Below are 15183 nucleotides of genomic sequence, written 5' to 3'. Positions count from 1 at the left end.
CTTCCCTGGCCTGTCCAGACCAAGCGTCCTCTCTCTACAACCATTCACTCACTACTGCCCTGGATGCTGTCGCCCCCGCCGCTCCTATCCGCCGCCGCCGCCTTATTCCTCAACCGTGGCACTCCAAACTCACTCGCTTCCTCCAAAAGTGCTCCCGCACTGCCGAACGCCTCTGGAGGAAATCTCGCTCCCTCGCTGACTTCCTTCACTTCAAATTCATCCTCTCCTCTTTCTGCTCCGCCCTCTCCCTTGCTAAACACACCTTCTTTAAATCCATCATCTCTTCTCATGTCCTCTAATCCCCGCCGCCTCTTCGCAACCTTCAACTCCCTCCTTTCTCCCCCCTCTCCTCCAGTCCCACTTTCCCTCACCGCTGCTGACTTCGCCATTTTTTTCACTTCCAAAATTGAGGCCATCAGACTTAACATCTCTTCTTCCTCCCCCTCTCCCCCTGCCCCTATTGCTCCACCCCCATCCAACACGCAACTCTGGTGCTCCTTCCACCCCACATCTGGCGATGAAGTTCGCTCCCTTATTCTTTCCTCTCCACCCTCCACCTGTCCGCTTGATCCCATCCCTCTAACCTCCTTCGTTCTCTCTCTCTTACTGCCTGCTCCTACCTTGCACACCTACTCAACTTATCACTCGCCTCAGGTGTTGTACCCTCCTCATTCAAACACGCTCTCATCTCTCCCATCCTCAAAAAACCCAATCTTGACCCCACCTCCCTCGCCAACTATCGCCCCATCTCACTTCTCCCCTATGCCTCCAAATTACTTGAGCGGATAGTCTGCTGTCGTCTCACCAATTACCTCTCAGACAATTCCCTCCTCGACCCTCTCCAATCTGGCTACCGCCCCCTCCACTCTACTGAAACCGCCCTGGCCAAAGTCACCAACGACCTCCTCTCAGCCAAATCCAGGGGTCACTTCTCCATACTCATCCTCCTCGACCTCTCTGCGGCCTTTGACACTGTGGATCACCCCCTCCTTCTGCAAACTCTTCTCTCTCTTGGCCTCTCTGGTTCTGTCCACGCCTGGTTCTGCTCTTATCTCGCCAACCGCACCTTCTCTGTCTCCACATCTGGCTCTGCCTCCACCCCTTCCCCTCTCCCGGTTGGTGTCCCCCAGGGCTCTGTTCTCGGCCCCCTACTATTCTCGCTCTACACTTCCTCACTCGGGACTCTCATCTCCTCCTATGGTCTTCAGTATCACCTCTATGCTGACGACATTCAGCTCTACGTATCTTCTCCTGATCTCTCTCCCACTCTCCTCTCTCGTGTATCTGACTGCCTCTCTGCCATCTCCTCCTGGATGTCCTCGCGCTTTCTCAAAATTAATATCTCTAAAACTGAACTAATTGTCTTCCCTCCCCCCAGGCTCCCCTCTCACCACAACCTCTCCATCGTGGTTAATAATTCAACCATCTCCTCTGTCACCCAGCTCCGCTGCCTGGGTGTCACCCTTGACTCCTCTCTCTCTTTTGTCCCCCACATCCAATCTCTAGCCCAAACCTGCCGCTTCCAGCTGCGTAACATTGCCCGCATCCGGCCCTTCCTCTCACAAGATGCCACCAAAACCATCATACATGCTCTCATCATCTCCCGCCTCGACTACTGCAACCTTCTCCTTACTGGCCTCCCCCTCTCCCACCTCGCCCCCCTTCGCTCTGTTCTTAATGCGGCCGCCCGACTCATCTTTCTCTCACGCCGCTCCTCCTTCGCCTCCCCTCTCTACCGTGCCTTACACTGGCTCCCCTTCCCCTACAGGATCCTTTTCAAGCTCCTCACCACCACTTACAAAGCCCTCTCCCAGTCTACTGCCCCCTACATCTCCAACCTCCTCACCATTCACACCCCTGCCCGCTCCCTGCGCTCGGCCAACGACCGTCGCCTCTCCTCTACTCTGATCACATCTTCCCACTCCAGAATCCAAGACTTCTCCCGAGCTGCTCCCCTCCACTGGAACGACCTCCCTCGCTCCATCCGTCTCTCACCCAGTCTGTGCTCCTTCAAACGGGCACTCAAAACTCACCTGTTCCTCAAAGCCTACCAACAATCCACTTAACCCTTACCTCGTTGCACCTTCGCAAACATCCTTCTCTTGTTCTCCCCTCTCTCCACCAGCCCCACCCTTCTCTCCCTTACTTTAATGGCTCCCTCCTGTACCTGTTTGTCCACCCTCCCTTAGGATGTGAGCTCGTATGAGCAGGGCCCCTCTCCCCTCCTGTCTCCATACCTGTTCTTCTACTCCATCTTCACTCATATGTCTGCCCGGAGTTCTGAAGTATTGGTACTTTGTGTTTATTGCTGTGTACTATGTCACCCTGTATGGTCTCCTGTTTGTATTATGTACGGCGCTGCGGAAACCTTGTGGCGCCTAACAAATAAATGATGATAATAATAATAATAATAATAATCATACCCACCCAATCTTCCCTAACACCAGCCCTATTTCATCCAGATTATCTTCCCAAATCTTACTGGAAATTGTCTCTAGGTAACCCTGAACTCTGTCCAACTCATCTACAAAAGCTTTAATACAGGGCAAGGGCTAGGTGTCAGACATGGGCACAGGCAGGTGACCTATTGTGTCCACAGCCACTCACTGAAAAGGTTCCCCAATTATTGGCAAGGACCTGAGGGGGGCACAGACACTGGGGTGCCCGGGACACTGACACACATCACAGGACTTACAGTAGGCCAGGACATCATCAGACATTTCAGGCCAGAAAAAGTTCTATCAGGCGCTTCAGTGTTCGGTCTGCCCTGGTGCCCCGCCATAGAGATTTCATGAGCAACTGACAGTTGCGCGCAAAAGCCCCGTGGTGCCACCAGTTGAACTTGTTCCTGGACTGGTCTATCCCCATCTACCTTCCTAGCTACAAGGTACAACACCCCTTTTCTCCAGGTCACACTCCCTACCTCCATCGCTGGAAGGCTGTCACCAGCCTGGCGCCTCCTGCCTTCCAGTGAGGGATCAGAGAGCTGCGCTGCCCTGAACTCTTCCCTGCGGCCCTCACTATCATCTAAGTCAGGATATGCTGCAGGGGTTTTTTTGTTGGGGTGTCGGGTCAGTCAAAGGGGTGTCACTATGGTCAGCTATACTCACCGCTGGAGCTGGCATACTGCTAGGGACAGGAGCATCACCAGGCACCCCCACAAGATCAGGTTGGCAAGAGACAACATCCTCTGCGTTGTTACATGACATAGTTTTTCCAGAGGCAAAGGACTGGCTGTTTCCTAAAGAAATAGCAGATGTGGTCTTTTCCTCTGGGCTAGCCGAAGCTGTGGTTGCTGGTGATGGCTGTTTTCTAGCAGCTGTGGTCTTTTCCTCTGGGCTAGGTTGTGCAGGTGTAGATCCTGAAGACTATTATTGGCTCCAGATAATAGAGTTGAGAAATGCGGTCACAATTCCACCCCCAACATTGTTACCCAAAATCACATCTGTAGGGAGGCCATCCATAATGGCAACATCTCGCAACTCATGGCCATCTCCCCAGTCCAGATACCCCTTTCTACAGGTACTTCCTTCTCCAGTCCATCTGCCACAGTAACTCTGGCAGTGCAATCCTGCAATACTGCAGCAGGATCAATAAGATGGGGACTCGCAACAGTAATTGAGGCCCCTGAGTCTCAGTCCTTCACCCTGCAGGGGTCCCACTTGGACCGGCTGCAGGTTTCTCCACATGTTTTTGGAAGGTCTTTTGAACACACATGTGACAGTCCTTCAGCGCCTCTCTCATCTCCTCCCTGAATGGCTGATGTCAATGTCCTTGGCACGGCACAGAGTCTCGAGATCCGCCCTGGACACGTTGGTGTAATCAGACATCCTGTGCGTGCTCCTGGCTGCCGTTTATTCCTCTCCTGAATATCTCGGCTCTCCTTATTGGTTCACGAAAAGCCTCCTGCGGTTATCCTACCGCTTGCCACCAGAAATCTGTGACAGAATGGACCGCCTATGCCACCCTGTCTGTTGTGGCTGGGAACTGGCTGGGCTTACTTTGCCATAGTTCCCTTACGTTATCCCAAATGCGCCCTCTTTCCGCAGTAGGAGGGGCTTACAATGTTGCCACCATTGAGCTCCTTTATGGCGCTCAGAACCACGTTCCTTCTGGGTTACTGTCACTGCTAGTGTACTCCTGTGCTGGTATACTTGGGCTGGTATCTCCGGACCTCTTACTATGGATCAGGGTTGCTGTGGATGGATTCTCCCTGGCCTATCGCACCAACCAGAGCTGCAGGGTAGCGGCAGAGCGGTGGTACTGGAGAGTTGGGTCCAACCTCAGGAACAGCCTGTGAACTGATTAGATTTAGGGTCTAATCTGCAGGTCACAGGATTACAGCAATATTGAAGAAGTTGTCAAGCAGGGTCTTGAAGCAAAGAGTGAAGTTTTAGTTCTTTCAGGTGCCCTGATAAGGACAGTTCCACAGATTAAAGGTATCAGTGGTCAGGTCAGATGGAACATCAGAATGATACATTTCAGTGTACAGGACAGTGGTTTTTATACAGATTTGGACACAGGCTATTTTTAGAATCAGGATGTAACCTGTTTACCAAAACATAGATTTACATGCATTGCAAAGCTAACAATATTTACACTTATCTGTGATATCTTACAGATTCAGAGATGTGCTGCATCTTGTCTTTAGACACAGGCAATCCAGTAGCAAGGTCTTAATTAATCCTTCCTGTCTTCAAAAGGCCTGATTAACACATGGGCCTTTCTTCAGACAGTTCAGAAAACACATTCACACAAAACATCACAAACCCCAAACAAGCCATTTTCCCCACATCACAATACACAAAAGGCTTCCATCCACAAAGGCTTATTGTATCAGATATATACCTTAAGAAATAATACATTTCCTCTAGCAAGGCTAAAAAATCCAGTCATAGTATCCCTCCTTGATGATACACGATCTAAAAATATACAATTAGTTGCGCTCATACCAGATTAATCGAAGAAAGGGGAGAGAAAAAGCTATTGATGTTTCCATAAACCTATTAAAATAAAGAATAATTGTTACAGTAGAATATAGACCAAATATTAATGGCAATGCTCTGGGATATATAGTATTCAGCTAAATCAATATCCGCTGGTTAATTAATCGTATCTGTGTGTATGTATGAATGTATATGTATGTGTGTGTGTGTGTAATATATATATATATATATATATATATATATATATATATATATATATATATATATATATATATATATATATATATATATACATACACACACCGTATATACTCGTGTATAAGCCGAGTTTTTCAGCATACTTTTGTATGCTGAAAAAGGGCACTCGGCTTATACACGGGTGAACTTACCTGGTGTCCGGTCCCTCGGCTGTCAACTTCTGCATATGCGTTCCAGCAACAGGAAGTTCGGCATTTGGAATGCAAACTTGCGTTCCAAATGCCGAACTTCCTGTTGTTGGAACGCATATGCGTTCCACTGCGGGGTGGATTTACAAGCCGTTCGATCACATCTTCTGGGTCTCCAGGTTTTGCCTTGATTTAACCAGTACCAGTACCTCTTCTACTTCTTAATGATGGTTCTGACAGGGTAAATTCCTAACTGGAAGCATTTTGCTATATTTGTATAGCTTTTCTCTGCCTTGTAACTCTGAGTTATCGTTGTTTTGAAGTCCTCAGTCAGTTGCTTAGAAGAACTTGCATGCTTGTAGACAGGAGGCATAATATCCTTATATATTCCCTTTACAAGGCAGCGCCGCTTTCAATTTAAGCTGTCATCTCGCCGATTTCCGCCGACTTGTACAACCCGCACTATGATACATTTACCCCCCGGACTCCACCTTCATACAAAGTGGCAGCCTACATTTAAAGTTCGGATGGTAAAGCCCATAAGAAAATCTGCAAAGCAAAACAGAGGGGAAAACGCACCTATGGTGTAGTATTTTGGGAGATATAGTCCCAAAAGCCAAAGTGTGTGTGTGTGCATATTAGAGATGAGCGCACTCGGATTTATGAAATCCGAGCCCACCCGAACGTTGCCGATCCGAGTCGGATCCGAGACAGATCCGGGTATTGGCGCCAAATTCAAATCTGAAACTGAGGCTCTGACTCCCGTTGTCGGATCTCGCGATACTTGGATCCTATAAATTCCCCGCTAGTCGCCGCCATCTTCACTCGGGCATTGATCAGGGTAGAGGGAGGGTGTGTTAGGTGGTCCTCTGTCCTGCTATATCTCGTGCTGTTCAGTTGAGTTAAGTTCTGTGCTGTGCTGTGCTGTGCTGTGCTCAGTCCAGTGGTGCTGTGTCCTGTGCTCTGTCCTGCTGAGTTCAGTAGTGCTGCTGGGTCCTGCGCTGTGTCCTGTTCAGTCCAGTGCTGCTGTGTCCTGTGCTTCTAAGGGCATAGTTATTTCCCCATTATTCCCAAGTTTTTAAAAAATAAAAAAAAAGTTTTATAAAATAAATAAATAATTATAACCAAATTTGCAAAGCCAATCCAGCAGTATATAAGCCCATTGGTACTGCAATATTCCCAAGTTCACACATTCAGCAGTAAAAGTCCAGTGGTACTGCTATTACAAAGTTCACTGATTCAGCAGTGTATAAGTCCAGTGGTACTGCTATTACAAAGTTCACTGATTCAGCAGTATAAGTCCAGTGCTACTCTCCTGTGCCGCATATAATTTTTAAAGGCTTTGCCGAGTGTGTGTGGCTTAGGGGTACGCTCTCTTGTGCTACATATAATGGAAAACCAAAATTTGGAGGATAAAGTAGGGAAAGATCAAGACCCACTTCCTCCTAATGCTGAAGCTGCTGCCACTAGTCATGACATAGACGATGAAATGCCATCAACGTCGTCTGGCAAGCCCGATGCCCAATCTCCTAGTACAGGGCATGTAAAATCCAAAAAGCCCAAGTTCTCAAAAAATAGCAAAAAGAGAAACTTAAAATCATCTGAGGAGAAACGTAAAGTTGGCAATATGCCATTTACGACACGTAGTGGCAAGGAACGGCTTAGGCCCTGGCCCGTGTTCATGACTAGTGGTCCAGCTTCACCCAAGGATCTAAGCCCTCCTCCCCCCCCTACAAAAAATTTAAGAGAGTTATGCTGTCAGCAACAACAAAACAGCAAAGAACTCTGCCTTCTAAACAGATGACATCACAAATCCCCAAGACGAGTCCAAGGGTGTTGTTGGTTGTGAACCCTGACCTTCCCATCACTGTACGGGAAGAGGTGACTCCATCCAGCATTTGCAGCACGCCCTCTGCATATGCTGGAAGGATCACCCACAGTCCAGTTACAGATTTGGCTAATGAAGGTGTGAATGTTGTACACTGGGAGGAGGATATTGATGTAGCTGGCGCTGAGGAGGATGTTGATGATTATGATGCAGACAGATACCAAATTGCCTTTCTCAATTTCTATTTATATTCTAGATTATATAACGGCTGAAAAGTTTTCTGTTTTACTCCTAGTGGAGAGGGGATCTGATGCAGACAGATACCAAACTGCCTTTGTCCATTTCTTTGTATATTTGAATTTCTAGTTCTACAGTCTATGCAGGCTGCTTTATTTATATTCAACTACAAGTGTAGGGCGGGGGGGGGGGGGGCATAGATAGCCACCAAAGTAACGTGGTCCATTTAATTTCACTTTCTAGCTCCACAGTCTGTGCAGCCTGCTTTTTTTTTATCTTCAAAGTATTTATATTTACAAGCCTTGCAATCTAAATTAACTAGAGGTAGTGACGTGGTAAACTCCAAAAGGCAGTTTGGAAGCCCCTGTACAAACTGGCTCTATTTTTTAACTGAGTTGTCCCCCCTCCAGTGTGTACTCGGAAAGAGTTTTTAGTGCAGCGGGGAACCTGGTCAGTGAGCGGCGAAGGAGGTTGCTTCCTCACAACGTTGAAAAAATGATGTTTATAAAAATGAATAATCAATTCCTCAATGAAGTACAGCACTGCCCTCCAGACAGTACAGAGGGACTGTGGTTGTGGAGTCCAGCGGGGACGAATTGATAATGTGTGAGGAGGAGGAAGTACACACTGTAGGGGGAGAGGAATCAGAGGTTGAGGATGAGGACGACATCTTTCCTCAGTAGAGCCTGTTTAGTTTGTACAGGGAGAGATGAATTGTTTTATTGGTGTGGGGGCCCAAACAAACCAATCATTTCAGCCACAGTTGTTTGGTAGGCCCTGTCGCTGAAATGATTGGTTTGTTAAAGTGTGCATGTCCTATTTCAACAACATAAGGGAGGGTGGGTGGGAGGGCCCAAGGACAATTGCATCTTGCAACTTTTTTTTGGCATTATGTGACCATTCAACAGTCGTTTGCCATGTTCAAAAAGTAAAAGAAAATGCCAACAAATTCAATAAATTAAATCAAAAGTTAAATGCCCTGTCATTATTTAAAACAAGAGGTTTTGACGTGCTAGAATTAGTGTAGTGTTAAGATGTTATGAACACTACACTTGGAAATTGGAGGAGGTATTGTGGCCCCGGTATCAAATTGGGTACCGGGGCCACCCCACTACGCAGTCCAGATACTTGTTTGGTGGAATTCAGACCAGTTGAGGGTTTTATTATTATATTGTGGAGACCACTCTATCTATACCACACTATAACTCTATACCACTCTATTTAATACTTTAATTCTATTTAATACTTTAATTCTATTACTAATTCCCATAAAGAGGAACTGCCGCTTCTATTTAATACTTTAATTCTATTAGTAGTTACCATAAAGAGGAACAAAATAAACCAATTTTACCAAAAGTATAATATGACTTAGACTTACAAACACTACACTTGAAAGATGGTGCCTTTAAATGAAAAAGTCAGTCTTCATTGCACGACTATGTGCAACAGGGACAGTTTTTTGGTTTACAAAGTCAACCAATAACACTTCGACCCTGTCTGTCTTTAACATACTTGATGGGATCTCAATGACGAATGGTCTGTACCATGTTTGGAGGAGGTATTGTGGCCCCGGTACCAAATTGGGTACCGGGGCCACTCCACTATGCAGTCCAGATAGAGGTGTATCAGATATTAAACAACGTTGACTGTTGCTGCAAAAAATTTAAATAATATTGTGGGGAACACTACACTACGCAGTCCATAAACTTTTTGGGTGGAATTCAGACCTGTGTAGGGTTTTTTAATAATATTGTGGTGACCCACTCCTCTACGCAGTCCAGGTACATTATTGGTGCGAATCATACAAGTTCAGGGTTTTTAATTTATATTGTGGAGACCCACTCTTCTACGCAGTCCAGGTACATTATTCGGTGCGAATCATACAAGTTGATGGTTTTCTTATTATATATATTGTGGTGACCCACTCCTCTACGCAGTCCAGATACATTTATTGCTGCGAATCATAGAAGTTGATGGTTTTCTTATTATATATATATTGTGGTGACCCACTCCTCTACGCAGTCCAGATACATTTATGGGTGCGAATCATACAAGTTCAGGGTTTTTAATATATATTGTGGTGACCCACTCCTCTACGCAGTCCAGATACATTTATTGGTGCGAATCATAAAAGTTGATGGTTTTCTTATTATATATATTGTGGTGACCCACTCCTCTACGCAGTCCAGGTACATTTATTGGTGCGAATCATACAAGTTGATGGTTTTCTTATTATATATATTGTGGTGACCCACTCCTCTACGCAGTCCAGGTACATTTATTGGTGCGAATCATACAAGTTGATGGTTTTCTTATTATAAATATATTGTGGTGACCCACTCCTCTACGCAGTCCAGATACATTTATTGGTGCAAATCATACAAGTTCAGGGTTTTTAGTATATATTGTGGTGACCCACTCCTCTATGCAGTCCAGGTACATTTATTGCTGCGAATCATACAAGTTCAGGGTTTTTAATATATATTGTGGTGACCCACTCCTCTACGCAGTCCAGATACATTTATTGGTGCGAATCATAAAAGTTCAGGGTTTTTAATATATATTGTGGTGACCCACTCCTCTACGCAGTCCAGGTACATTTATTGGTGCGAATCATACAAGTTGATGGTTTTCTTATTATATATATTGTGGTGACCCACTCCTCTACGCAGTCCAGATACATTTATTGCTGCGAATCATACAAGTTCAGGGTTTTTAATATATATTGTGGTGACCCACTCCTCTAAGCAGTCCAGGTACATTTATTGGTGCGAATCATACAAGTTCAGGGTTTTTAATATATATTGTGGTGACCCACTCCTCTACGCAGTCCAGGTATTTTATTCGGTGCGATTTATACCAGTTGATGGTTTTTTTTATTATATTGTGGGGACCACTCCACTACGCAGTCCAGAAAGATACCTCGTTGCAACGTTTTAGACTAATAACTATATTTTGAGGTGTTCAAAATACACTGTAAATTAGTGGAAATGCTTGTTATTGAATGTTATTGAGGTTAATAATAGCGTAGGAGTGAAAATAAGCCCAAAAACTTGATTTTTAAACTTTTTTTGTTTTTTTCAAAAAAAATCTGAATCCAAAACCTTAAATCCGAACCGAGACCTTTCGTCAAGTGTTTTGCGAGACAAATCCGAACCCCAAAAATAATGAAAATCCGGATCCAAAACACAAAACACGAGACCTCAAAAGTCGCCGGTGCACATCCCTAGTGCATATGCGTACCGAATATATATTTGAAAACATGCTCATCAGTACACGAAGTCTGGGTAATTCACTATATCGTATGGATCCACTCCAGTCTTATATACTCATACGGAGAGAGGGAAAAAACCAATAGTGCAATAACGTCAAAGTAGTAGAGCCAATATATGCCCAGCCACCTTAGATTGTGCGTACCAGAAATAAATAATAGAGAGCTTATCTGTAAGGTTGCTTTGTGTAGCTGGAATGCTTACTGCGCATGTGTGGTTTTTTTGTGTTGCAGTGTCTGCCGATTCAAAGGCAGTAGGGGGGTCAGTTATAGAGCATTTGTGTATCTCTTAGTAATAATGGAATTAGGAATAGAAGGGAAGCTATTTTCAGGTAGGTAAAGGTATCTTTAGTTCTCGTAGTGTTATTGTCCGGTGACCATCTTTGTAAAGGGCTCGGAACATAGAGGACAGTGGATATTGGGCACATTTGTTAAGGGAAAAATATATATCAATACATATTACAATAAAATCATCTGAGTTAATACTGGAGAGAAATATATCTTATGGCCAATAACCATTCCATGAATGACAATGGATAAAATGAGATCACCATCTCATAAATAAATTATGGATAACAAATATATAAGTATAAATACATACACAAATATAAATAATAAACACTATTATAAAAAGTGACAAGTATGAAAAATAGATGTATAACAAATAGAAAATAAGTAATAATCAAAGCCACAATCCATATTGTAAAGCCCCAATAAGTAAAAGGACAGCATAAAACAAATTAATAGCTAGTTTATTACATAACATGGTAGTTAGATATATAAAAATCTATAGTTGTAAAAGCCACTGTATTTTACAAAATATATGAAAATATAAATCCATAAATCAGTCTTAGTTAACAATATGATACTGTAGTAAGAAGGGTCAAGTGTAAATATTATAAATATCATTATAAGAACAGTAAGCCCTATCACCCAATAGGAATTCAAGTAAAAAAAAAAGACAGATAAGATTGTGCATATTAGGTATCTTAATCTAGAATAATACATACAGACATAGATATAATGGTTCCTATTTAGAAGCATAATGAAATAGGGGGGATATTATTGAGTAAAAAAGAGTAAAAACTCACACTATCGCAAAAAGGGGGCTATCTCGTACTCCTCATTAAATCCTGGTGGGGCAAGTGTGTTTAATTGGAAGATCCAGAACATCTCTCTTAGATAATTTCGTTTGGATGTCTCCCCCTCTAGGTCCCAAGGATTCATGTTCAATCTCCTTAAAATGAATATGGCTGGGGTCGGAATTATGTTTATGCATAAAATGCTTAGAGACAGAGTGGCTACCCACTTTGTTCTTAATATTTCGAACATGTTCCTGTATCCTCAATTTCAGAGGTCTTTTAAAATTATGCACAAACATAATTACGACCCCAAAATAAAATAGAAATTCCAGCGCAAAGTAGGATAGGATACAAATATAATAGATGTGGTAATATGTGTGTGTGTGTGTATGTGTATGTGTATATATATATAAAACAAGTTAACCCGTGCATGATACTCATGCATTCTAGTAAAATCAAGCAACTTAAGGTGTTAAAAAGGTTCTTGTCATCTTCATCGCCACACACACACACGCCGCTAGGCTTTTATATATTAGATAATGCTAAGAATTTAGTAGGTCAGTGTAGTATATAACTCCGCCCAGCAGGTGGCGCTGCAGCTTGAGCTCGCTGTCACCCGGTAGTTTTTTCCACACACACACACACTAACACAGCATGTGTGTTCATGAAAATGAGTTTGAGCCCTCAACTGGTAAATTTAGCCTTTACTACCCCTCCCACGGGGGGAAGGGGGGGATGATGGAAGTTAACTGACTAAACTATTATAATTTTTTTGTCAAATAATGTCAGTATACCAAATTTCAGGTCAATTGGATGAGCCCTTTCCTGAGAAAATAGTTTTTTCCACACACACACTAACACACGCCCCTAGGCTTTTATATATTAGATATTGTGGCAAATGCCCTAATACAAAATGCAGATAATAGGACAAAGTATCAATAGGTTAAAACATTCAAAACAGCATTTAATATCGGTTAAGACCAGTCCACTGATGAAAAACAGCATATGCAGATGCGCAGTTAAAAATAAAGATAGAATAGTCACATACATAGATGGATGTTACTATAGGTTGACTAATAGATATCAGCAACCATCCTGTAACATACACACTTGTAGCATAAGTGTGCATGCAAACATTTAATAAAGTCAATATTGATAGCGCTGAAAAATCAAATCTCTCCTCTGTATCCGTTGAGAGTGCTAGTGTGAGCTAGTCCATATCTCCATTTCGATCCGGAATAATATAGGATCAAATGCAGAAAATAGTGAAAAATGGAGAAGGAGGGGTCACTCACTGCTAGGATTCAGTTTTTATCCCGGACAAATCAGTCCTGTTATTTTACCTTGGGCTGTATACCACTGGAATCGGATGCTTTCCCGGGAAGTCCGGTCCTCCTAAACGGGGCCTCTAGCCATATTCATTTTAATGGGATCGAACATGTAAAATGAAAATTTTGCGTGAGGATCTTAACATGACGAAAGTTTGTGCAAAGATGGTCCCAAGGGTTCTCACAGCAGAGCAAAAAGAACGTCGCAATGAATGTTGTGTTAACATTCTGCAGCAACTTGACACAGATCCAAACCTGTTTCATAAAGTAATCACTTGTGATGAGACCTAGATCTTCCAGTACGATCCTGAAACCAAAAGACAGTCAATGCACTGGAAAACACCGTCATCACCAAGAATGAAAAAAGCTTGTCATAGCAAGTCAAAATTCAAAGCAATGCTCATTGTTTTTTTCAATATCAATGGTGTAATTTTGGAAGAATTGATTCCAGAAGGCACAACAGTTAATCAGCATTATTATAAGGAAGTTTTGAAAAAGCTGAGAGAAAGTGTCAGAAAGAAACGGCCGAAACTGTGGAAAAATGGATTCTTTCTTCACCAGGACAATGTGCCTGCTCACACAGCACTTTCTGTGAAGCAGTTTTTGACCGACAAACACATTAATACACTTGAACATCCTCCATATTTGCCCGATTTAGCACCTTGCAATTTTTATCTGTTCCCAAAAGTTAAAACGGTGCTTAAAGGGACACATTTTGAGTCAGTTGATGCTGTAAAGAAGAAAACGGCAGATATGTTGAAACAAGTGGCAGAAATTGATTTGCTCCATGCCTTCGACCACTGGAAAACAAGACTACAGTGATGTATTACTGCAAATGGGGAGTATATTGAAGGGACAAACATTAAATTTGTAATACCAATAAATAAAGTTGTTATTTAATAAGTCTCGTTATTTAATAGACATACTTCGTATATTTTCCCTTCACAAATAAACCCACTGTCTTCTATGTTAAAAGTCCTTTACAAAGATGGCTGCCGGACAATAAACCTATGAGAAATAAAGATACTTACCTACCTGAAAATAGCTTCCCTTCTATTCCTAATTCACTTAGTCCTAATGCCATTATTACTAAGAGATACACAATTGCTCTATAACTGACCCCCTACTGCTGTTGAATTGGCAGACGCATCAACACAAAGCCGCACATGCACAGTAAGCAGTGCGCATGCGCAAAATGGCGGCACCCATCGCTATAGGTAACCACACATACAGACAGGCTACACATCCTCCTGATGAAGTCTTTTTAAAGACCAAATGCGTTGTGACAAGATAGCATAACTGGTACCTTCTTCCTAGCATCTGTTTCCAGTACACCATCAGTTGAATCCTATGACACCTGGATCCATTGAAATTGGAGATAAGGATTAATTGGAATACAGATAAGCTTGATTTTATATTTATATTGTGAGTGTGATTCCTACATTGTGAATAAATTTTACTTTTAATGAACATACTACACTATATGGGACCTTTTTAATTTCTGTTTGCTTGTCCTGAACCTGTTGATGGAGGGAATTAAACAAGGGAGGGTTCCAGCTACACAAAGTAACCTTACAGATAAGCGATATAATAATTATTTCTGGTACGCACAATCTAAGGTGGCTGGGCATATATTTGCTCTACTACTTTGACGTTATTGCGCTATTTGTTTTTTCTTGTCTCCTTATGAGTATACAAGACTGGAGTGGATCCATATGATATAGTGAAGTACCCAGACTTGTGTACTGATGAGCATATTTTCAAGTATATGCATATGCACACACTTTGGCTTTTGGGACTATATGCCCTAAAATACTACACCATAGGCGCCTATCACCCTCTGTTTTGCTTTGTGTGTGTGTGTGTATATATATATATATATATATATATGTATATATATATATATGTAGGTATATATATGTGTGTATGTGTACGTGTGTGTGTATATATATATATATATATATATATATATATATGTTAACCCGTGCATGATACTCATGCATTCTAGTCAAATCAAGCTACTTAAGGTGTTAAAAAGGTTCTTGTCATGCATTTGGGGCTAGGCCAGGCCTCCTCAGGGGAAGAGCGTTACTTCCCGACGTAAG

The sequence above is a fragment of the Mixophyes fleayi genome, chromosome 7 (assembly GCF_038048845.1).
Source record: "Mixophyes fleayi isolate aMixFle1 chromosome 7, aMixFle1.hap1, whole genome shotgun sequence".
In the NCBI taxonomy this organism is placed as follows: domain Eukaryota; kingdom Metazoa; phylum Chordata; class Amphibia; order Anura; family Limnodynastidae; genus Mixophyes; species Mixophyes fleayi.
The sequence above is the reverse complement of the archived record's forward strand: the minus strand, read 5'-3'. Positions refer to the sequence as shown.